The sequence below is a fragment of the Ceratotherium simum genome, chromosome 5, assembly GCF_057802395.1.
Source record: "Ceratotherium simum simum isolate JZ-2026a chromosome 5, ASM5780239v1, whole genome shotgun sequence".
NCBI lineage: Eukaryota > Metazoa > Chordata > Mammalia > Perissodactyla > Rhinocerotidae > Ceratotherium > Ceratotherium simum.
In genome coordinates, this window is record NC_141904.1 from 80,456,452 (window position 1) to 80,482,728 (window position 26,277).

General features: G+C 41.9%; 1 protein-coding gene across 5 annotated transcripts in view; it reads left to right on the forward strand.

Moving 5' to 3' along the window:
- GRM7 (glutamate metabotropic receptor 7) overlaps nt 1–26,277 on the forward strand; it is a 442,597-nt gene that overhangs the window by 258,635 nt on the left and 157,685 nt on the right. The gene's annotated exons all lie outside the window — the stretch shown is intronic.

The window sequence follows — 26,277 nt, forward strand, 5'->3', positions numbered from 1 at the left end:
AGGAATGAGCCCTCAGAATAGCTGTTACCACAGGGATTAAAAACAGCACGAGAAATAACCACCACAACCCCCTCCAGCCACCCCCAAGTTAAAATTGCTTGTGTAGGGCTGGCCCAGTGGCTTAGCGGTTAAGTGCGTGCGCTCCGCTATTGGCGGCCCAGGTTTGGATCCCGGGCGCACACCAACACACCACTTCTCCGGCCAAGCTGAGGCCGTGTCCCACATACAGCAACTAGAAGGATGTGCAACTATGACATACAACTATCTACTGGGGCTTTGGGGGAAAAAAGGAGGAGGATTGGCAATAGATGTTAGCTCAGAGCCGGTCTTCCTCAGCAAAAAGAGGAGGATTAGCACAGATGTTAGCTCAGGGCTGATCTTCCTCACAAAACAAAAAAAAAATTGCTTGTGTATACCCAGGGCTTTCTCTTCCCTAAGCCGACTTCTACTACCTCCTGGGCTGCGGCTTCCTTAAGAATAGTGAAATGGATGCCCATATACTCTGCACCTAGATTCACATATTGTTAACCATTCCTTCTGTTGCTGAGCCTGTGAAGACCACACTCAATTTTCAAGGCATACCTCAAGGACCACTTGTCACCTGATCTCTTCACTGGGTGTTTTCTTTTGCTTCTTGGAACTTCCAGGGCAAAACAGGTCTTTCTTTTACTGCACTTCATCTTTCCTATCTATAGTTATTTGCATATTTACCTTGTCTTTCAACTAGTCTAAAATTCTTCAGGAATAATACTTCATTTTAGTAAAGCCCTAAGCTTAGGTCTTCACAATTAACTGTGTGCCATAAGTGACTGACTTAATCCATTTCCTCAGCTGTAAAATGGGGGTAATGATAGTGTCTGGGGTGAGTATTAATGAGTTACCGCAAATCAAGCTTCTAGCAAAAGCTCTGGTATGCAGTTTGAACTAAAAGTTGACAGCTGCTAATACTACTTCTTATATTCTTGTCTCTTTTCTTGGAAGAAATAATCAGCACATCGCATACAAAAAATATATAATTCTCCTATTGAAAAATCCCAGGGAGGGACCAAAATTAGAGGTTGGAGATAGAAGCTCCCTTTAGGTGACTCTTTATATGGGTTGGCTTAAGGCAGTGCTTATAAGAGCCCCTTGCCACAGAACTACCTGAAGTGCTTGTTAATATCACAGATTCCTATTGAAATAGAATCCTTGGGATAGAATCCCAAGATATCTGCATCTTTAGTAAGCTTCCAGGTGATTCTGATAAAAGCTAAATTTTGAGAATTTTAGTCAAAGCAAAATGATCAGCGCCAGATTTGCTAAGTAATGAAACTCAGATGTCGGCTCTGATATGCCAATATGTGGTGTTTCGCTTATATTCTCATCAAAGGGGCTTGGTTGGGATGGCTACAGCCAGTCAGCATCTCGCTGCTGTTTCTCTCCACTATGGTGAGGATAATTGATTTCTCAGACAGTTTCCTGAAGCTCTTGGGCACTGCTCTCAGGACTTCTTATAAGAACTATGAGGCCATCTCATTTGCAGAATTTAATAATTAACATAAATTATTGCATCGTGCAATCTAAGTCCAGGGTGAGCCTGACTTTGGTCTAAGTATGTACCGTGATTGGAGGAGCCGCCATGACCCTTCCCCTGCTGTGCGGCTCAGTGGAATACTTTCCGTAAGACACAGCACTTGATTTTATTCTCCAGAGTCCTTTTCAATGGAACTTTGCTCAGATTTTAATATCTACAAAACTTAATTGGTATTTGGGACTTAGCTGGATTTTTTTTTTTCCTGAATTCAAATTAGGAATCTTAACTCACAGAGGATATCTAGTGTATCAAACAGACCTGGGTTTGAATTTTTTATGTGACCTTAGGCAAGTTATTTAACCTTTTTGACCTTCAATCTCTCCATGTGTAAAATGAAGATACTGATAAATACCTCAAGGGTGTTGTGAGAATTAAGAATACATGTGAAAGCACCTATTACATTTCCAAAGTGCTCCAGAGATGTTAATTTCTGTTCCTTTGAAACACAAGTGCAGCATTAGATGGAGAGAAAAAAAGAAACACATTTTCTCTTAACTAAGGACTTCTCAACTTCAGGACTACTGAGATTTTGAGCCAGATAATTCTTTGTGTGTGTGTTTGGGAGGTGCGGGGGACAGAGGGCTGTCCTGTGCATTGTAGGAGGTTTAGCAGCATCCCTGGCCTCTACCCACTAGATGCCAGTAGTACTCTCTCCCTCAGTTGTGACAACAAAAATGTCTCAGACAATGTCAAATGTCTCCTGGGGGGCAAAAATGACTCTTGCATTAGACTGAGGTAAAAATGAGATGGTTAGTTCATTCATGTGTGAAGAGAAATGGAATGGTCAGGAGTACCTTCGTTCAAGCTGGTGTGACCAGCACAGTTGGTTCCTAAAACAATGGCGAGGAAGCCAGATTACCTAAGTGACCTGGTGAGCACAGGGGCGGAGCTGAATCACTGGAGGGTTGGTTGCATCAAGCCCCCAGAGCCTGATGTATCTCCCCAACCACAGGGTTGTGTACCAGAGTGGCACCTGCGAGTTCTTTGATGGGGATTGCCAAAATTTACCTCAGCAATCTGACTCCTTCTTTGCTTCCACTGATGACCAAGCCTCCTCCTTAGTAACACAACATTTCAACATTTTTTCACTCAGGTTTAATTGCTATTTGCATTGAGATGACTTTATGAATCTCTATAGGAATCTAACAGGTGTTGTTTTTATAGGAAATCTTAATTCCAGGTCCTGAGAGGCACATCTCTGCAGACCCCATCCACCCCCACCACCTAGAATATCAATCTCTCTGCTGTGGAGCACACTGATCCTGTCCAAAATTCCTGTCACAAGTGGGGCTATAGCAGCTTTCTCACTCTGTCACTCTCTTGGCATCATGGTCTCAGGACATGACAAGACAGGAGACAGTGGACAAGTCTTGTTGTTTTCAGTGCTGTTGAGTCAACTCGGACTCATAGTGACCCTGTGTACAGCAGAGGGGAACCCTGCCTTCTCTTTTTGTGCCATTCTCTCACCTTCCAGTGCTGTATCAGACAATGCTCCACTGTTGTTCACGGGATTTTCATGGGCAATTTTTTCAGAAGTGGGTGGCTGGGTCCTTCTTCCTAGTCTGTTTTAGCCTGGAAGCCCTGCTGAAATCTGTCCACCATGGGTGACCCTGCTGGTATTTGAAATATCGGTGGCATAGCTTTAAGCATCACAGCAACACGCAGCTGCCACAGTGTGACAACTGACAGACAGTGGTGTGGTTCCCTGACCAGGAAATGAACCTGGGCCGCAGCAGTGATAGCACCAAATCTTAACCACTAGACCACCAGGGCTGGCTAATATGGGCAAGTTAGGGCTGCATAAATCACACTGAGACCTCAACTGTCCTGTTTCCTTTCCTCTTGGTTAAATTGAGGCAGAAGCTCAGAGTATTTTGTTGTTATTTGTTTACTTTTATTTTAATTTCACAAGAAGTTGCTTTGTCCTTGCTTTACACATAGTTAGTAAATATTAATAAATGTTGATGGAGTGGAGAATAAATGTTATTTGTATAAATAAGTGAATGCTTGATATTATTGTTATAATAGTAGTTATTATTTATTGATACTAGCTACTGGTTATTTTTAGGGCTTATATGAGCCAGGCATTAGCACTTTGCGTGGATCATCCTAATTCATCTTCATAATGGTTCAATAAAGTCAGAACTTCTTTTATCCACAGATTTTAAGGTAAGTAGTTGTCCCAAGCACACTCAGCTGACATGTGACAGAGGTAGGATCTGAACTGCTGCCCAAAGTGCATATTTAGGGTGGCTCATGACCCCTGCAGCTAAGCCCCAAGAAAGCACAGCTGGGATGTGATCATTTTGTCAGCAAGAGGCTCACTGTCTTGAACCCGGAAAGCCTTGGCAGCATTTCCAAGGGGTCAGGGAATTCTACTCTGCCAACAGAAGTTCTGCAAAGTCAAACCCAGGATGGAGGCAGCTCCAAGTTAATGCTATTTGATGGCTCCTGTGTAAATTGCATCAGAAGGCATCACAGAAAAAGCTTCCTCGCTCTGCCTGGCATGGCCAGAGTGCTCTCTGTCACCTTATGTAATTCAGGCCTGATAGGCTTCAAACAAGAGTGTAAGAAGGTGCCAGCCACAGTGTTCCTTCCTCTCTTCCTAGGAAAAGATTGCACATCTAAGGTTTCTCTTTCTGATTTTACCTTACTCCTGTCACTAAGCCATTAACTCATTGATATGAAAATGCTAAGAAAAGTACCTCTGACCTGGCTGGATGTTTCCAACGTCAAAATTATAATATCTCAGCTCCTAGCTCTGGTTTCCTGTAGCTTATGTTTTGGCTAAAAGCCCAACACCAGCCAATCAAACTCTGAGAAGCCAGGCAAATTTAAAATCATGGCTGCCCAAATAGAAATTAGTAAGATGGTTATAAGTAAATAGAAATGTTTCATTTTCCACCTCTGAACGTAGGTTAATGAAATAAGTCCTTAATTTTCCTTAGTGTGAAAACTAGACCTGATTAATGTAAGATTTAGCTGGGCATTTTTAACATTAGTCCTTTTTAAAAAAGTCATTTAAAAAACTCTCATTCATGACTCTCATTCATGTAATAATTGTGGGCACTTTTCCATCTATTAATCCATTTAATTAAATCTTCACAGGAACTTCACTAAGGAGATATTCTCAACCCAATTTTGCATTTGAGGAAACTGAGGTCTGCAGACAGGAACTTCACTAAGGAGATATTCTCAACCCAATTTTGCATTTGAGGAAACTGAGGTCTGCAGAGATTAAGTGCCTTGCTCAGCTAGAAAATGATAGTGTGAAAATTTCAACCCCGTTTCTTCTCACTAGAAATTTACTACTCTTTACACAACCAAGCCACTTCTCAGTAGAGCTTAAAAATATTTACTTACACTAATAAAGCTAATATTTTGCCATTATTCTTCCCTTCCTTCTGAAAATCTATATGTTCATCTATAACATGGACTGAGTCTAAAACCCATGTTTTTACGTGGGACTTCTGATGTTAACTTTAATATCCGATTCAGATAACAGCTTTCATTTATTCTTGACCAGAGGTCAGAGAGGTCATAGGTAACTCCAAATAACTAATGAAGCAAAATTAGGATCACTTCTTGATTATCTAGGAATGAACTTACCATTTTGTGCCTGAATAATGTTAGGTATCTGTATTTGTTGATTGAGCTATCATAACAAAATGCCATAGAATGGGTAGCTTAAACAACAGAAATTTATTTCTCATAGTTCTGGAAGCTAGGAAGTCCCAGATCAATGTGCTGGCCCATTTGCTTCCTGGTGAGAGCCCTCTCCCTGGTTTGCCAACAGTCACCTTCATGCTGTGTCCTCACAGCATGAGAGAGAGAGAGCTCTGGTGTCTCTTCTTCTTTTTATAAGGGCACTAATCCCATCATGAGGCCTCACCCACATCTAACCCTAATTACCTCCCAAAGGACCCATCTCCAAATAGCACACATTGAGGGTTGGGGATTCAACATATAAATTTTGGAGGGACACAATTCAGTCCATAGCAGAACCCGAGACCTATGCATCAGCAACAGTTACATCTGGCAGTTAAAAAATTATCCTGAAACTTAGTGGCTCAAAATAAGACAAACTTATTTTGCTCATGAATCTGTAATATGGGCAGGGTGTGGTGGAGATAGCTCATCTCTGCCCTAGTTTTCACCAGCTGGGGCAGTTCAAGACTGACTGTAGAATCATCTGAAGCCTCGGTCACTCATTTGGCTGGTGCTTGATTCTGGCTGTTGGCTGGAGGCCTCAGTTCTACTTCATGTGGGCCTTTCCATGTGATCTATCTGTGGGCTAGGTTGTGCTTCCTAACAGTATGGTTGCTGGTTGCTAAGAGCAAGCATTCTAAGGTTGAGAACGAGAGAAATAGGTGGAAGCTGTAGCCTAAGGACCCAGCCTTGGAAAAAAAGCATAGCATCGTTTCCACCCTACTCTATTGGCTGGAGCAATCCCAATCCTCCCCCACTCGGGATCCAAGAAGAAGAAACATAGATCTCACCTCTTGAGGGAGAAGATGTCAGTCATATCATAAGAGGAGCATATGAGATGGGCCATCTTTGGAACATATCTTGCTGTAAGAGCTTGGTAATCTGATTATCCATGGTTGCTGGAACGCTGGAGGAAAGGCAAGGACACGAGAAGGAGGCTGGCAAGTTCCTGTTGAGTTAACAGATTTAAGAGCCACTTTTGTGGTCAGCCAGATATGTGCCTGCTTTAGGCACATCAGAGTCCCATTTTACCTTTATTAATCCTCCTAACTTCTGGTCTTCCTTTCATCACTTAGTTCTCCTAAGCTCTGTCTTCTTTATATCCCAAATTCAAATGACTCTCTGGATGTGGAAAAACACCACCATGGGACTCTCGACATTTGTCCATCAAAATAAAACACATCTAAAGCCCAGAACTAATGGAGACTGACCCCAAGGCAAGTTCATGTTCTACGGATTATTTCCCTTTTATTTCTCAAGGGGATTCATGGTGTGGAAAACATGTCTCTTGGGATCCAATTCATATCCTGCCCTTATCTGAGGCTTATACTGCTGTTACATAGACAATTGAGCTGTAATTGTAGCATTCAGCTTCCCATTTAAAATAGATTCCATTCCCTAGGGGAAATCATCCAAATGGCCTACTTTCCTGAGTGGGACATCAGAAATGCTCCTGTCAGCTTGTAGCATTATGCGTAATTGTGAAGTCAGCTCTAGTTTTCACATATTTCCTGCACGCGCTTGCAATATATTTAAAACTTGGGGATTTCCCTTCTTAATATATCCCAGATTCTCTCTATTTTCTTTTGATACCTATACCTCTCCAAATTTTGAGTAGTGGGTGGGTTCTAACCCAGGTTTCATTTTTCCTAATGAGCAGAATAGGGATTCAGGGAGTCAAATTGGTAATAGAATGATTGTCCAGTTATAGTCTGTGGGAGTAGGAGGCCATAGACTCAGATGTGCAAGGAATTATTTTTGAATGAGTAAACTTATGTACTTATAGTTTGAGCCCCCGTTCCAGCGGGACCTGATGTCAGGCAAGCCAGAATCTCCCTGCTTCCCATCTTTTTCTAGATTTCTAGCAGCCATTTAGATACTGACCTTACCGCATTGGTGGGTGGCTGGCTGTGGCCTCAGTCCTTGATCCTCATCCCTCCACAGGGGATCCTCTTCCTGTCTGTGGGTTCATGTCTGATGAACATCACCACAGAGTGTGCTCAGACCTGGCCTCTCTCAGATACTGCTATGCCCCTTAGGGATAAAAGAAACACTGAGTTGCCTTCCTAAGTCACTTTGGGTACATCAGAACTCAACAGGGCAAGGTTGTTAAGCACTTTCCTGCATACAAAATCATTTAAGGCTCCCTGATTCCTAGTGGATCAGTGGAGCTGAGGAAAGCACCCTGAGCTCCATCTGCCTCCACATGCCACACAGACTTTTCTATTCTCTTGTTCCTTCTCTGTGCTGGAGTGTGGAACCCAGAATCTCACCCTTGGGTTTTACTCAGAGAAGCAGGTCATATGGGGCTGTAACTGCCCTTCCTCTCCAGCTCATTTTGGAGGTCCATAGACCTGTTAAAGTTTGGCTTGGACCGTAGCTTTTGGAATCTTCATCTAGCCTGGAGAAAAGTGGAAGCGGGTGAGATGGACCTGGCTCTTTCTGATGAAATCCACTGTAATATGACTGGACCTTGGCTTTTGAAACCCCAAATTTGACTCTTACATCATGCTGTATCATCTCTTCCTTAAGTACACATGCAATTAACCCCCAAAAAAAGAAAAAAAAGACTAGGATTTGGAATCTTAGAAACAGGCCAAGAACAACAGTTGTAGCTTCCCGTGCTTCTTTCTCCATTTTGCCAATTCTTTCAGGATCTTGAAATGTCCTTGGCCTCGCGTTCCCATGTGCCTCTTATCTGCTGCTCTGTCTCCATCTGGAGACCCATAGCTACTGGTCTTTAGTGCTATAAGAACCTACCCTCCTCCCTGCCTCCCAAAGATCAGTTCACAGCCACCTCAACCACCAACCCCTCCACAAACACACACATATACTTGGCAGCCAGAAAATTCACAATTTAAGTAACATATCAAGATGATAAGTAACACATCTATCACAAGATGATAGATGGCAGGACAGCATCTAAAGCCCATTGCTATAGATTGAATTGTGTCCCTCAAAATTAATATGTTGAAGTCCTAACCCCCAAAGTGATGGCATTTGGAGATGGGGCCTTTGGGAGGTAATTAGAGTTAGATGAGGTCATGAGGATTGGACCCTCATAATGGGATTAATGCCCTTACAAGAAGAGGAAGAGATACCAGAGCTGTCTCTCTGCCATGTGAGGACACAGCGAGAGGCGGATGTCTGCAAGTCATGAAGAGAGCTATCACCAGGAAGCTGATGGGCTGGCACCTTGATCTTGGACTTCCTAGCCTCCATAACTGTGAGAAATAAATGGCTGTTGTTTAAGCCATGTAGTCTATGGTATTTTATTATGGCAGCCTGAGCTAGCTAACATACTCATGTTCCCATGTTTCTTTTTTCTTCTCTCCTACTTATCACATTTTCTTCTCATATTCTCCCGTGACTCCACGACAAGATATTTGTCGTGAATTGTTTCCTGTAGACCCTTTGAACAAAGAGGTAGGTCAGAGAAGAGAAAGGAGTAGTTCACATATAGAAGGAATTTTTTCCAATGTGATCTTGTTCAACTCTCTCCTCTCCTCTATATCCTTAATTAAACCTTGACACCTCACCTAAGCAAGTTTGCCTGTTGCCTGTAGCAAATGGAGCCTAAAAGACTGCTGAAGTATTTTGCTGGTAATGTGCACTCCATTTTGCTGGACTGGGCTTATAAGAGCAGCAAGGTGAGCAAAGCTTCTCTGAGTTGGTCGCAGGGTGCACTCCTGCTGTATTCCATTTTGTGCATGAAAGACGAGCAGCTAATAGCGCTTAAATAATAAATGTGCCATCTTATAGTGTGCATCATTGAAATTTGAAGGAAATAAGCAAATCTGGGAAAGCTACAAGGGGACGGCTTTCCTGACAGTGGTGCCATCAGAAAAAGACATTAGGGAAGGGGAGGAATTCTTCAGGATCTGAAAAATGTACTGGATTAGAAAGGCATGTCATCCAATTCTACCTTTGTGGCTTCACAGTTGCTGTCACATTAGCAGGTGGGTAGATTAGGGACATATTGGGGAATAAAGACTTTGTCAGACAAATGCAGTGAAGGGGAGAGGAAGGATTCCAGGAAATATATCCCTACTTTGGGGAAAATAAAGGATAGCTATGGGTGGTATCTCGGCGTAGAGTTCTGGGTTTGGGCAATGATGCTCTTCCAAGGCAATAAACAGCAGGTGTCTCTGGAAAAGCACCTCTTCTTCCCTCTTGCTCCCACAGAGGCTGCCAAGACTACCAGAGGGCTAGATGGAGTGGAACGTGGGCCCTAAGTGAATTCAGATGATGCTCTACATCACTGTCCACTATGTCTCACTATCCACTTTATCACACTGGGCCATGTGTGTCACAATCTTCTGGTGTTATTCTTCAAAATGCAATTAATTGGTTCCAATCAGAGTGAACTGAATGAGAATCTTTGGGAATGGGGTCTGGGAAACTGAATTTTTCAGAAGAGTCTTGGAAAATTCTTATACACTAAGGTTTGAGAGCCCTTTATTCTGGGAATTCCAGTGTCTAGTCAGTGTCTGGCTCCCAGTAGTCACAAAGTAATTATTTCAAAAAATAAATAGATCTCCAGTATTTAGCCTAGTTCCTGTCACAGGGTAGTATTCAGTTAATGTTTGTTGAATGAATGTTTAAGATATCTTCTGGTTCATAAGAAGTACTTCTGAATGAAAGAATCCGTCTATCCAGTCAACTAGCTAGCCATCCATTAACACATCCATCCAGCCTTTGGGATTTAGCATGGCAGTGAGGCACTGAAAAGGGAGTCAGTAATATGAATTGGAACTGGAGAACAAGGATCTAAATTATTAGAACAGGGGTGCAAGGCAGGGAGGGGGCAGAGAAATGAGGTGGAAAGTAGACCTTCACTAGGGGCCTCCATGTCCATTGCATAAATAGCCAGAGCAGTCACTGAATCAGCAGAATGTGTGTTTATAAATTCACATTTGTATTGAGGTGGGGGTAGGAGGGAATGCTGGAGCTGCTTGCGGTGGTGCTGGGTTGGAGTGACCTCAAGGTAAGAAAATGGGCCAGATGCCAAAGTCACCCAGAATATTCATGGCAGGGGCAGTAGATGAGGTGGGATGAGCAGTGGAAGTAGGTGCTATAATAGACCTCTCTTCTGCTAGAGCTTCTCTGACCGCCCCCCTCATCCAGCTCTCCAAAGGTCTCTCCAAAAGCCTCTGGTAACGTGCTACAGCACAGATTCAAGTTTAAGGGATACAAGAGAGAGGGTAAAGAACATCTCTAATGTTGTTGCGTACTGCTTTAACTCATGTCCCCATGCTGATCTGGAGGTGAAATAAAATTGAAGACCTCTTCTGACCCGGAGAGCAGAACTTATAAAGAGGCTGTACATTGGAAGCTTATAGCTGAAAATCAAGTCAAATTTTTTCTCAATACATTTTTCCCCATTGTAATTGTAATCCACGCTTATTCTGGGAAGTTTTAAGTACAAAGAAAGAAGCTTTTTAAAGTAACCCCTGATTTCACCTCAGTGTGCATTTTGGCATTTTTTACTCAGTCTGCTTGCTATATACTTTCTATATGGTGGTTGTCATTCTGTATCTATGGTTTCCTGCTCTGCCATTCTGTTTTATTTAAGTTTACGTAATAATCTGCTATTATGTGTGTTTGATAAACAGTATAACAGAGGTTTAAAGCATGGACTCCGGGAATCAGAAAAATCTAGGTTGCCATGTAGACTGCCACTGCGGCCTCTGTAAACTTGGGTTAGTTTTCTTTCCTCTAGCCTCAGTTTCCTGTTCTGTAAAATAAGTGTAAGCAGTCCCTTCCACTGGGTGGTTGTGAGGCTTAAATGAGTTCATGTAGATAGAGCCTGTCACACAGTGCCTGGCATATGATAACTACTTGATAATGTTTCTAATAAGAAAAACAAAGAATTTTAATAGCTGCATTATAGTTTATCTCAAGATATGCTAAAACCCAACTCCCAGTTAAATCTCTGCAGCAAAGTACATCTTTGTGCTTTAAAACTTTTTTGTGCATTTCGTGAATTCCTATGCATTTAATGTGTTATTACTGCCAATAAGAGAAACCTAACTCAAAATACCTTAAGCAAAAAGGGGAAGATTTATTGACTCGTGTAATGAAACTGTGGGACAGATAGAGTTGAGCTCTCTTCTAAGTTACTGGAATCTGGGACTCCATCATTTTGAGGCTCTTGCTCTTCATTTCTTGTCTCCTCTTTTGTCATTCCCTAGACTAGCTTCTCTGAGTCTGCAGACCTGGTCACTAGCAGCTGTAGGCTACATCCTGACAACCTCACGAGAAGGGAGGAAAAAAGCCTTTCCCCATGTAGCTCCAGATTGTGTATGTAGGGGGAAAGGGGGATACAGAGGGAGATCTCTGTTCTGGTTTGAGTCACATGTCCATTTGCTATGGCCAGTTACCGTGACTGGCTGGGCATGTGTCATGGCCACCACTTCATGGGGTAGACTATGATGGACTGCTCCCTCCAAGAATGAAATGGTACAACCCAACCCAATAGACCTGAGGATTATTTCCTTAAGCAGAGTCTGGAGAATGGAAACATTGGATCAGGGTCATTAACGTTAACATTATAGAGACTCTTACTGTATACATATTGCCCCATTTTCTTGCTCAATGAATTTTTCACAGACTTTTCTTGGTTCCTAGCCCACTGTTGATGTGGTGCCAGGACCTCTAAAAACCTCTGCCTGTTGCTGAGGGTTGACTTGCCTCTCTTAACACATCACTCCTACCCTTCATCTCCAGTGTCTAATCAAACTCTTGATCCTGGTGCTCTGCCCAGCCCTGTCCTTAGGGTGTCAAATTTCAGCAAGACAGGAAAAATTCTGGAAAAATTCTCAAAAGCCTTAATGTAGGGAATAAATAGGCTGCTTTTCAAAATCAAGAGACCATAAGATGTTGTTAGGTCCTTGCGAGCAAATATCATAGCTGATTCATCTCTATGCCATGGCCCTGAGGAGCAAGCCAGACTCCCAGCAAGCCATGCGGCCTCATGAGAGGGCTCTCACAATCTGGAGGAAGCCCCAATCCTGAAGGAAGAGCAAATTTTCCTGATGTTTATAGAGTGTCTGTTTAGTGATTGACTGCCATCTTCCACTCTGCCTGGTTGAAATCAATAGGAGACTTAATGAAGTGAAAATGAAATCAATATTTAATTCCCACAGGTAAGAGATGCTTCCATGGCCTATGCTCAACTGCCAACTTTCACCAATTCCAAAGGGTAATAAGAGCTGGGCCATCTCAGCCTCACAGCCAAGACTATACCTGTAATTTCTTCCATAGTGATTTACTGTGTTCCTACTATGTTTCAGGCATTATGAGTATGTTTTTACCACATCTACACAATGACCCCCAACAAGTGATTTATCAACTGAGTATTAAATGTGTGGCATATAAAGTGCTAAATACTTTAGATATCTCATTTAAGCCTCACTACCACACTTTGAGATATATGTTACTGTCTGATTCTACAGATGAGGAAACTAAGGCCCAGAGACATGAAGAAACATGCCCTGTTAGGATATTGCAGAGCCAGGATTTGAACCCGAGTCCGGCTAATTCCACATTTTGAGTGTTTACTGTTCTTTACAACCTCCCATTTTACAGATGAGGAAACTGAGGCTCAGAAATGACATTGCAGGCCACATACAGCTGGTAAATGGATCCCGGTGCTTCACTTCGCCTTCAAATGTTCCTTTGAGTATGAGTTAAATATCAGTTGTCACATTTGTCCCTTTTATTTAGGAGCTATAATGAACAAGGCACTGTACTTGATCCTGAAGAAAATGTAAAGTTGAAGACACAGTCCTTGTCCTTTCAGAATTTATGGTCTAGTTGGCCTCAATATGACAAGTAGAAACAAAACACGGTATGTGGGAATCCAGACGGGGCTCAGGTGGTGAAACCACTAAGCTCCCTTTGGCTGCAAGCAGCAGAAATCCATGACTAAGACTGCCTTAAACCATAGGAAACGCATTTCCTCATATGACGTAATGACCATAGGCAGGGTGGTTTGGGGGCTGGCTCACTCAGCATCTCAACATTATAAGGATGCAGAAACAGGTTCTTTCCCTCTTTCCACTCTTCCACCTTGGTTTTGTCATTTATCCTCAAGTTAACCTCCTTCACTGTTACAGGTTAGTTGTGGGAGTATCAGATGTTACATTCAGAAATGACCATGAACTGAAGGACTGAAAATCATCTCTTCCTCTGTGTCTCTTTTCTAATAGTGAGGAAGACTTTTCCAGATGTTCCCTGCAGACCCAAGGGTGTCTTTGGCCAGAACTGCGTAATAGCCATCCCCCAAACTCTTAGTGTCTCAGGAAATGGGACAACCATAACTGACGTAGAGGACCCATGGGACAGGGCTGAGGCAACCGGAGGAAGATGGATATCTGCAAAAAATCAGGATTCCATTTGAAAAAAGGTAGGGGAAAGTTTAAAGAGCACTGCAAAGGTTATGAAGAGTATTGACTTGGTAATAAATCTGAGACAGTCACAAAGTAGTTCTAGGAGCTGGCTGGGATGACCACCATTAGGTGTGGGAGTGGCTTAGAAGTCAGGGAGGCCCAAAGGAAGCTCAGGGCCGTAGAGATAAGAAGTACCTCTACCTCTTTTGGGACTCAGCTGGAGTCACCTGGACTTTTAGGACTCACCTGGAGCAGTTCAAATGACAGCTCTGACATTTCCTGCCTGTGTGATTTTGATAAAATCACTTAACCCCCATGTACTCTAATTTCCTTGCCTGCATAGTAAGATTCTCTGTAGGCATTGAAGATTTGGACGCTCTACTCTTCATGCCCAGGAAGACCAACAATAAAGATCCCTCTAACCATCCAAGAGGGCAGGAAACATCCACTGGGAAATTTTTCTCAATAAAGATATTGTAGAAGGTTGTCTAAACTATAGGGGGCCAAAGGGAGTTTAAAGCCAGCCCACGTTTCTCTTGCTAGGCCTTGCACCTTGGCAGATGCTTGTGTCACCCCGAGGAAGGTCACATCCCAGAAGGACATCAAGCACTGGCCAAGCCACAAGTCTAGGGGTCTGCATCTGCATAGGATGGTGATACCTGTTAAAAATCTGAACCAGGCACCACGTGAGTTAGCAGCAGCCCTGCTCTTCAAGATGCTCAGGGTGAGGAACTGGTGCTGCTTTGCTGGGGCTTCTTGGGAGACAGCATAGAGGAATGGTAGGCACATGTTTCTAATTCTTCTTTGTAGTCCAGAACTTAGTACCAAAAGGGCATGGTGGCTAAGAGCGGGGGCTGAGGAAGCAGAATGCCCAGGCTTGTTTCCCCAAGTCTGCTTCTTTGTTGCTGTCTTAGTTTGTGCTTCTGGTCCAAGGGTTTGAGAGCAGGTGGCTTTTTGGTAGATGATCCCAGGGAGCATGGTGAGGTAGTAGGCAACAGAGGAAAATCAATAATAGTTACCGCTCTTGGCAACTGGGGCTTCATCCCACCAGGGATTGTCTGAAGGACTTTGTAGAACACGACTCAAAATTGTCTCACCAAGGAACAACAACTGAGGTATTTAATCCAATGACTTCTATTTCTCATGAGATGAAGGTTGATCCTAAGGACATGTGGTAGCTAGCCAACAAGAGAACCCCAATCAGCCCTGCCCCCTGGTATTTGTGCCCTTGGGTAGTCCTTCCCACAGTGTATCAGGATTGGCCTGTGTGACCAGTAGAACATGGCAAAGTGGCAAGATATCATTTTCGAGGCTAGATTATTAAAGACATTGTATCCTCTGCCTTGTTTTCTCTCTTGCATCACTCACCTGGGAGAAGCCAGCTGCCACTCAGGAAGCCCAGTGCAGAGGCTCATGTGGCTCCTGTTGGCTTCCTGCCCACAGCCATGTGAGTCAGTGATCTTGGAAGTGGGTCCTCCAGCCCCAGTCAAACCTCCAGGTGACTACAGCCCTGGCCGACAACACCTTGATGCAGTCTCATGAAAGAATCTGAGATCATCCCACTAAGCTTCTCCTAGATTCCTGACCCTCAGAAATTGTGTGAGATAATAAATATTTGTTGTTTTAGATTGCTAAGTGTAGGGTAATTTGTTATGAACAATGGATAACTCATACATGGTTAACCTCTCACCACTTCTGAACTGTCTCTTGCATGGGCCAGGCAAGCTCCTGTGGCCAGAAAACGTCATCAGGAAGAGGGGCACAGGTGGCTAAGGAAGGAGTTTTATAACGTACACTGCTCTGTTCATCAAAGCTGTGGGTGGCCTCTGGAGGAGGTGTAAGGGCAGGACCAGCCACGCCAGCTGTGCGAATTTGAGCGTGACTGACTGACCACGCCTCTGAGCTTCAGTTTTCTCTCCTTTTTGCCCACTCCTCTTCTCCACTTCCTAATTTTCTCTCCTCTTCTTTCCTCCCCTCCGTTTGTTTCTTGATGGATTGATTTTTGAAAACATCTACCTTCTTGACTAAAACTAGGGTTCTTAACTCTTAGCTCGAGCTAACCCTGAAGGACTACTCATGCAGACTGTGAATCTTTGGCTCTGATAGATGCTGTTTTTAGGAACTGTCTGATTCTGCAGCTTGAGGCAAATGTCAGAGTCTACCATAGCAGATTCATGAGACTTGAGAGGAAAAGGGAGTAACTCTCCCAAAAATAAAATAAATAAATAAATGAAGGGCAAATGGGTTGGTTTAATTTTAACCCCCGTTTCAACGCAAAAGTCCACAGTCACTTGTTTTTCACGTTGCATTTCCCAAAACAATTGTCACGTGACTCAGACTTCAGGTCAGTTCAACAAAATGTGTTGGCGGCCTGATATGCAGAGGCCCTACGCTAGCAGAGGTGATTCCACACGGACAGAATGCGTAAACTTACTCCCCTCTGGAACACAGGCTGGTGGGGAAGGTGGCCCCGGATCTGATAATGTTTGTGTAAATGCTTCAACCAAGTGTGCAGATGTTCATCTTTAGGAGAGAAATCAATTGCTTTTGACAGGATCTTAAAGGCCCCAGAAAGAGTAAGAATGACTAATCTAGGCCAGTGTGGTCTGCAATTTGGATCAACACAGTGGAAAAGAGCTTCAGCTAAGTTTTTTTCCAGAATAGTCTTGGCAAGATGAAAACAGTATTTGGAAGGAACGTGCCCAGTAGCAGTGTCTAAAATTTAATGGGGTTTAAGCTTGTCATCTATTTGTTTCTGCTGGTTCCACGACTAAAACAGAAGTTTCTGCCTATATTTTAATGCATTTTGATATATGGGTTTTTTCTGTAGCCCACTGTGGCTGTTACTGCCCCTGGGCCAGGAGCAGCCGTGCCAGGCTGGAGGAACTGTATCAGCAAATGATTTCTCTTTCCACAGGATGAAGAATATCAAGATTTAATTTAATCAGCTCTGTTGGTTGGTAAAAGCATATAAGCATGTTGGCAGTGTTTGAAGTATTGGCAAAACTATATTGAAATCAGTAAATATTACTGAGTGCCGGCTACATGTCAGACTCAGGGCTGATATAGCAATACACTGTTCCATAGCAACCCAAAAAAAAAAACCATGATAAAAATATCATACAATTAAACAGCTTAATAGGGTTTTGAGGACTCAGAAGGAATGTCGTCTGTTTCAGGAGCATTACTTATCATGGGTCTTGTTTTTCTTTGTTTTTGTTTTTGTTCTTTTTCTAAAAAAATCAAGTGAATAAATGCCAGATAAACCTGAGTTACTAAGCAGGTTATCAGAACAGGGACTTGGCAGATAGGATGTGATTTTATGCTTGACTGCAGCGAGTAAAAGAAACACCGAATTTTTGCTGCGCTATGCCTTTGTGTTTCTGAGAGGAACTCACAGCAGCCTCTACCCTAAATTAACTGTCCCTTTGCCAAATGATGCAAAATTTGGTTCCTCTTCATGGACCTCTAAAATTAACTTTCAGATAGTTGATTCTTATAGATGAGATCTGGGATTCTGAATACTCAGAGGCCATAGAATATGTCTGTTGAGGTGATTCATTTTGCCCAGATCAGCGGAGAACCGGGGGGCACAATAGCCAGGTAGACCAGACCACTCTCCACCAAGTCGTCATCCTAACATTTATTCCCTGGTCTCTGGCAGGGTTTTGTGCAAGTTTCTGGAAAAAAAAGTCCCTAGAACAGACAGTATGCATAATTCCATGAAAAAAAAAATGTGCTTTTGCCTTTGAATCAGGAAGTTCTTCTAAATGTCTTGCTGAAGTTCTCCTTGCTTTCTCTAAAACCAGTCCCCCATCTCATCAGTCACAGACAACCTAGTAAAGGCAGACCACTGGAATGCAGAAGGAGAGGTTAAATGCTTCCATACTAGGCTTCTTTCAGCTGAAAGAGTTTATTAGAATTGTAAATGACATTGGCGCTGAGAGGAATTTCAAAGATGGCTTGTCTTACTTAGTCATTAAAATATCTTGTGTGTCTCTGTGGCATATTAAATAAATACTCTGTGTTCTTTCCTTTCCTTGCTTTCATCAGTGTAATAAGGACAACTAGCAATTTAGACAGCATTCTCATATCTGTTATCATATTTGCTCCTCTTAATAACTTTGCAAAAAGGATTTTTTTATTATATTCCTATTTTTAAAATGATAAACTATCTGTAATCAAAAGACAGACAATAACAGGTGTTAGCAAGGATGTGGAGAAATTGGTACCATGTACATCTGGTGGGAATGTAAACTGGAGCAACTGCCTTGGAAAACAGTTCAGCATTTTCTCAAAAGGTTAAAAATGGGGTCACCAGATGACCTAGCAATTCCAGTCCTTGGTATATACTCAAGAGAATGAAAAATACATGTCCACACAAAAACTTGTGCGTGAATGTTCATAGTGGCATTGTTCATAATAGCCAAAAAGTGGAAACAGCCCAATTGTCATGAACTGATGAGTGGATAAATATGTGTGGTATATCCATTCGTTGGAATATTATTTGACAATAAAAAAGGAATGAAGTACTGATGCATGCTACAATCATGATGAAAACTGAGTATTATGCTAAGTGAAAGAAGCTAGACATACATACACAGAAAACCACATATTGCACGATTCCATTCATATGAAATGTTCAGAATAGGCAAATCCGTAGAGATAGAAAGTAGAATAATGATTGCCAGGAATGGGGTGGAAGGAGAATGGGGAGTGACTGCTAATAGGTATGGGATTTCCCTGGGGTGATGAAAACATTCTAGAATTAGTGGTTATGGTGGATACAAGTTTGGGGATATATTAAAAGCCACTGAATTGTATACTTGAAAATGGTGAATTTTATGACATCTGAGTTATATCTCTATTACAAAAAAGGTGTGAGAAAAAAATGAAGAAATAGGATCACTGAGAAATGATTTAATTCATCCAGCAAGTGATGCTCATTGTCAGAAGAATGGATTCTTAAAAATTTGCAGCATATTCAGATAGTAGAATATGATACAGCAGTGAGAATGAAACAACTATGGCTACAGGCAAGGATGTACATGAATCTTAGAAATGTAATATTCACATTAAAAAAAGCAAGTTGAAGAAAAAATGCAGACATTGTTCAATATGTTTATAAAGCTTGAAAATAAATTCACTGACACGTTTGTAAGAAAAAAATGTGTATTTAAAATAAAATCAAGGGCTAGTCATTACAATGATATGGGGTCAGGGAAAGACAGGAGTCTGCCAATCTTCTGGTTCTTAATCTGGCGAGTATGCTAGAGGCCAACATTTATTATGCTTCATTGTATATTGTATATATTCTTTTATATACAAATATATTTGGTTGAACCATATGAAATTGCAATTTTTCTTCATCAAAAATAATCAAATATCAAAAATTTCATATTATTCAAACTTTTTTTATAAGAGTAAATAGAAGAATGGGGATTTGGACTCCAACTTTCTGACACTAAATTTAACTCAGTACATATTTTTTGAGGCCAAATTTTATACCAGGTTTTGTTAGGCACTGATGTAGTAATATTAACATTAGCAAGAGCAGTTAACTTTTTTAGATATTTATATTATGTGCCAGGCACTGTGTAAATCTTCACAGCAAGTCTATAATTCATACTTTACAGAGAAAATTATAGATTAGTTTTAAGAACTTACCCAAAGTGACTTAAGGATTGCTGGTTCCTGTGTCTTTTCCACTGTCCTACATAAAAATATTGCCTCCAATATCAAAAATGTTTCTTTTCATTTCTACTGTGATCACCTTGGTCTAAGCCACTGCCATTTTTGCTCTGGGCTACTGCAAGTCTCCAGTGTTCCCTGGCTGCCCCTTTGTCCTGCCTTCAATCATTTAGAATGAAATCTAGATTCTTTACTGACATCTACAAGGTTGCATTAGTTTCCTAGGCCTGCCATAACAAAGTACCACCTACAGGAGGGCTTAAAACAACAACAGAAATTTATTCTCTCATGGTTCTGGAGGCTGGAAGTACTAAATCAAGGTGTTGGCACAGCCATTCTCCCTCTGTCTCTAGTTAGCCTCCTTCCTGGCCTCTTCCTAGCTTCTGGTGGTGGCTGGAAGTCCTTAGCATTCCTTGGTCTGCAGCTGCATCATTCCAATCTCTTCCTCTGTCATCATATGACATTCTCCCTATGTATCTGTCTCTGTGTCTCTCTTTTCTTTTCTGGTAAGGACACCAATCATATTGCAACAGGCCTCACCCTAATCAAGTGTGACCCCATCCTAAGTTGATTACATTTGCAAAGACCTTATTTCCCAATAAAGTCACATTCCAGGGTACCAGAGGTTAGGACTTGAACATATCTTTATGGAGGACAAAATTCAACCCATAACAAAGGTCTTTTAGGACCTGCCAAGCTGTCTGTCACCCCGTGCCTGTCTCGCACTATGCTACTGCACCGATCTTGCAGTTCCTGGAGCATCCAAGTTAGTTTCTACCACCAGGTCTTTGCACATGCTGCTCTCAGCCTGGAATACACTCCCTTGACCTTCCTACAGCTTGCTCCTTCTTTGTCTTTAGGTCTTAACTTTAAATAACACCTCCTCTATGATGTGTTTCCTATCCTACCCTTTCTTAGGCAGGCCCTTATCCCTCTTTATTATTCTCTTTCTCTTTATTCTCTGATAGTTTCCTTCATAGCAATTTGTAGGGAGTCTCAATTAAGTTATAAATAAAAACAATTTGTAAATATTTCACTATTTACTTGCTTATTTTCTGCTCCTCCTCCTCCTCCCCTCAAATATAAACTCTACAAAGGGCAGGAATCTTGACTGTTTGGTTCTCAATGCAGCACAGTGCTTGACACACAATAAGTGTCCTATGTTTTTGTTTGAATGAATAAATGAACAAATGAGTGAAGGGGTAAACCAGAAGCAAGTGTGATAGGTCTTCTCTGAAACACACATCTCTATCAGGAAGTCAATTTTCCATAAAGGGTTCAGAGCAGAGAGGTTAAAATGAGACAGACCTGTCAATTCCACCCCTTACCATGCGACCTTGACTTGACTCCTCTAAGTCTCTGTTATGTTGTCTAGACAACTGGGTTGATCATAGTACCTACTTGACTGAATAAATGGGGAGGAGGGGCCTGGTTTTGTAGTGCAGGCGACATTGGGATAGTTTGGGAATTTATTGAAAAGCAAAGATGTAAGTTGGTGCTGGCCAAGAAGTTCCCAAAAGACCAGTCCTGTCTCCCTCAGCTCATGTGCCTGCTCTGAAAAAACCTAGAGGATGGGATGATCCTGAGGCCACTGTGTGTGCTTTTCACTTTCCCCGGCACATTCAGCTAATTGCTTTGGCAGCAGTTTTGCCACCAGGCTGCAGGCCTGGGAACCTGCCCATTACAGATAATAGTTCAAATCCTTGGAGCAAGAAGTGCAGGAATTGGGAAAGATCTATACTGTTGATTTTATGGAGGAAAATTTTAGTAAGAGGCTGTGAAGGGAGAATTGGCCAGAATTTAATAGAAAAAGAGAATTCTATGGATACAATTTTAGGAAGCAATAAAACAACACCAAAATCTGTAGCCATGGTGAGCACTTGCTGCAAGGGGCAGAAGACAAAATACAGGTCTGGGGATGGTGCTGCACTTGAGCTAGCTTTAAATGAGAGGCGCGGATTTGTCTTTAGGCTCATGCTGACCCAGGGAAAGGTGAGTCCTAGGGAGCTCTTTGGCAAGGATATTAGGTTTTCCTTAAATCAAAGCTTTTCACTATTAAAAGCCAATTGTATAAATCCTACAATTACATCCAGAAGAAATCTAGACATGAAGCTCTTAGTTGGTTACAGCCAGGCAGGAGCAAATTCAATGTTTGTTGTTCAGAGAAGAAAGACTTGAGGTAGAATCCCAGTTCTGTTGCTTGTAAAACTAGAGAGCATACATGTGCTTGGGCTTCAGTCAAGAGGAAAGAACCCTAGTTTTGAAATCTGATCTGCCTCTCACTCATCAGGTGGGAGATCTTGGATAGTTACCAACCTAACTCAGCCTGTGTCTCACATGTAAGTTGAAGATTATAATTGCTCCAAGAATCGCTTCAGGTGGCAACCTGAGATCCCTCCCAGGTCTTAACTTACAAGGACTCATGGCTACCTGTTCTCCTAGGTCTCTGTATGTCTCCTATTCTAATACTCGTGATTTGTTATTCTTGTTGTTCTCTCCTCTAGGACAGTATTTCTCTCCCTGTTTTCCATGACTCCCCCTTAAGGAGTATTTCTGACTTTTTTTTTCTAATTGTGCTCTCCCTTCCCCATATTTTAATACCACAGATATTCTGCATATCAGTTTATGTACTGTGGTCCTTTGGAGGACCATAAAGCATTGTAAGACATAATAATTTTTTTGTCCCCCAGAACCCATTCTTGCCCTCGTGGGGGCAATATTGCCCCTGTTGAGAATGGATGCCCTAGATTGTAAGTGACAGGTTAGCAAGAAGTTTGTGGCTTATTTACAATAGTATCCTTAGCACATAGCACATGAGAAATACGCAATGATATGTTGTTATGAGAGGTTCGGGGATTCGATCGGAGACGTAAAAGACACTTTCCACTCCAAACAAATGGACTGAAGGTATATTTTATTATATAGAGGATAGTAAAGGCGACAGTCTGCAAACAGATCCAAATAGGTCAAATATTAAGAGGGGAAAAACATCAGCCCGACTGGAAAGGGAAAATACCCACATCGGCTGAAGAGAAATGACACAAATCAACCAGAAAGAGAAACACCAGGTTAACCGAAAAGAGAACACATCAAATCAATTACTTCATATCAAATCAATTACTTCACATCAAATCAGTTATTCATAACATCCATGCCCCACTGCCGGGAGAGCTCTGTCAATCGACGCGGCTGGGCAAGGATCACACGTCCTGGGCAAGGTGTCCCTTCCACAGGTGGAACTCTCTCTAGGTGGAACTCTCCCCGGGTCTCAGTTTCCAGCAGTTTTTATATCATCAGTAATTTTCAGAGTAAGCAATTACAGAGTTTGCAGAGCAAGCATTTAGTGTTTCCATGCACAAAATGGTTATCAGTGGCATACGTGCACTGAGCCCCCTGGCTAACGTCCCAGCCCAGTAGTTGCGTACGTGCATTGTTCTCTTTGGTTATCGTCCTAGCCCGGCACAGATGGCCAGTCCATCCCGTGCTACGACGCTCCAAGAGCCTTGAAATGTTACAACTTGCAACTCCCTCCGTGAGAGAAGGGCCAGTTCCCACCACGCAGAAAGCAGCTTTGTATTTCTTTTTTGTGCTGGTGGCTGTAGGTCAATGGAGCGGCCAAACATGGCTGTACTCATGTCAAGACATATGTATTGGATGGATGGGTGGGTGAATCAATTGATAGAGAAGATTAACAGAGAACAATGTAAAGAAATTGCCTAGTCTTATGCCTGCTACATAGTGAGTAGGAAATTATATATGAGCTCCCACTGCTGAAAACCAGTCTGAACCTTGCAACAGCATTGATCAAAATCACATCAGATCTTTATTTGTATGTTTTGATCTCTAACTCTGCCGTCGACACACTGAGGGCATTGCCTACTGCTCTGTATCACCTACCATGTCTGTTAACTGTTTAGTGCATGAATACATGAAAGGAAGAATTAAAATGTAGAGCTCAACTCATCCTTGGTTGGAACAACTCCAAGAATCTAATGATCTCTCCACTAGTGAAGGAGTGGAGCATGTATGATACCTTTGCTCTCAATCACCATTTCCACCTCATTGAAGTAATTTATTTCTGTTGCCTGGAAGCCCTCTGTAGACAGAGGAGAAACCAATCTTGCACATTAAAGTAGCAGTGTATTCAACTCACTTTTTAACCAGAAAGTCTTAGGGATGAGAATGCTACTACTTTGCAAAAAGAGAACTTTGCCCCGGGATTTGGGCTCAAGAATGAGGACAAGCAAATTGAATCGATGACATTAGAAATCAGGAGAGGGGATAATCTGAGGCAGAGGGGCAGTGATTGGGATTGATAACGAGGGAGCTTGGAGTGTTCTGCGGAGGTTGTCTTTCCTAATCTGGGTGCTAATTATATGGATGTCCTCATTCACAGCCGTACATTTACAATTTGTGTATTTTTCTGGCTGTGCACTATAATTCAGTTAAAAGACAGAATAATGAAGCCAAAGAGTTAGGTCTGAGCCTTCTGAGGGTCAGTGGCTTAGGCAAGTCACTTTTCTTCTCTGAGCTTCAGGTTCCTTCTTGGTAAAACAGAAATAATACTAGCACCTATCTCACAGGTTTGGTATGAGGATTGGGTGAAATATAGTATACAGATCACTTAACACAGAGCTGATTGATTGATTATTAGTTATTATTAATTAGTTCTTATTCATTATCATTATTCGGTTAGTCCAGATTTATTGAGACCATATCAAAAGTATCGACCACTGTTAATTCATGTCTAAAATGCAGAAACAGGGTAAGATGAAGACTTTGTCCTCCCCAACATTTCAACATAAAAGTTTTCAAAAGCACAGAAAAACTGCAAGAATGGTACAGTGAACTCGCATAGACTTACCATGCAACATTTTACTAGCTTTGCTTTATCATGTGTCCATCCACCTATCCATCCCTCAGACCATAGTTGTGCCTTTTGTTCCCGAGACCTGACCGTGGGCCTGGGATGGAAACTGCTAAGGAAACTTAGTAAGGAAAACAATGGCACAGCATCAGGAAGATGTCCCAGCTGAACTTACCTGAGTGGTACCGCCTCCTGTTCAGTAATGCAGGTCTTCATATTCACACCTCTCAGCAGTCTGTAAACAAAAGACCTTGCTGTGGGAAATGGAGGTAATACAGCTTCAAGGTTACTGTGTCCTACTCAATAGCAAGTGAAAAACAAAGACTTCGAGTGACCTTGGCTTGGCCAAGAGCATATGCAGCAGAAAATGTAAATTCTTCCCGAGAGCTTCTGAACTCATGAGTTAAGACTGACCTTGAATTAGTCATATTTTCCGCTGAATGGATACTGAAAAGCCTAGAGTTATTTTTCTCTTGCAGACATACTGAGTTTCTATATTCTAATTTTTCTATAATGACTGTGGATCATTTGTACAATGAGAGCATTTGTTTTACTTCCTACTTTAATAAATCGTGGTTCTGCTTTAATGAACAAAAACAAATAATTTGTAATTGGCCCATTAATTATTTGTATGTAAATGCCTCTGTTAGAGTAACTTAATAAGCCATTGAAAAACATTCTCCTTTGCCAGCTGAGTTATACTCTATTTAGTAAGCAACTCTTTGGGGGGGTGTCAAGTGAGAGGTTTTGTTTTATTTTGTTTGAAAGCAAGGAGGCACTGGGGAACAAAATCAGATTGAATCTCATGAATCTGAATTCTCGTGAATCCAAGCCTGAGATGGGAAGGGAGGGGTCAATAAAAATTCGATTAATTGAAGCGTTAATTAATGAACATGTCCTATACCAAGTCGATGAGAAAGCCCCTTCAAGAGTGGCCTTCCTCAGCTAAGCCACCCACAACGGGAATTTTTAATAACTGGGACAGTGTTTGCCAAACTTTGCTGCACGTAATAATCACCAAGGGTACTTCAAAAAATTTCAATACCCAGACCCCATCTCTTACCAATTAAATCAGAAATTCCAAGGTAGGACCCCTGGCATCAGTATTTTTTTTTTTATTGAGATATAATTGACATATGACATTATATTAGTTTCAGGTATACACTAGGAATCAATATTTGTGTATATTACAAAATGACCACCACAATAAGTTGAGTTATCCGTCAGCATATATAGTTACAAAAAATTTTTTTTCTTGTGATGAGAACTTTCAATATTTACTCTCTTAGCAACTTTTAATACAATATTGTTAACTATACTCATAATGCTGTACATCACATCTCTGGGACTTATTTATTTTATAACTGAAAGTTTGTACCTTTTGACCCCCTTCACCCATTTCCCTCACCACCCCCAGCCCCTGCCCCTGACAACCACCAATCTGTTCTCTAAGTTTTGGTTTTTGGTGTTTTTTTCCGGATTCATATAAGTGAGATTGTATGCTATTTGTCTTTCTCTGACTTATTTCACTTAGCATAATGCCCTTAAGATCCATTCATGATGTCAGGCATCAGCATTTTTTAAAGACCCCCGGATGGTTCCAGTGTGTAACAAAGTTTGTCAAACATTGGCCTAGGAAATGATCCTCCTACTCTATCCGCTCCCCTATGTACCCAGAGGAAAAAAAAATCAAACAAAATAACAAAAACAAGCAAACAAATATAAGCATAAACTCCCCTCTAGCCACATACAAATTGGAAGAAGTGTCATTCCTTTGGCTTTTGAAAATACAATTGACTTGCAGTAAGGTGAGTCATTTGGCTAACTGGAGATCCTTTCCAGAAGAGCTAGTTTGGAAAAGAGAAAGGTCAGCCTGTAGATGCCAGAAGGAAGCCATTGGAAGGCAGAATGTGGAGTTGGGTAGAGAAAGAGGAGTGGGTGGGAGGTGGGGGGTGGGGGGGGGGGGGATAGCAAGGACAAGGGAATAAAGCAAAATTAAGGGTGTGTGTCAAGGTTGGATCCTAAACAATTCCAGCCAGCATGGC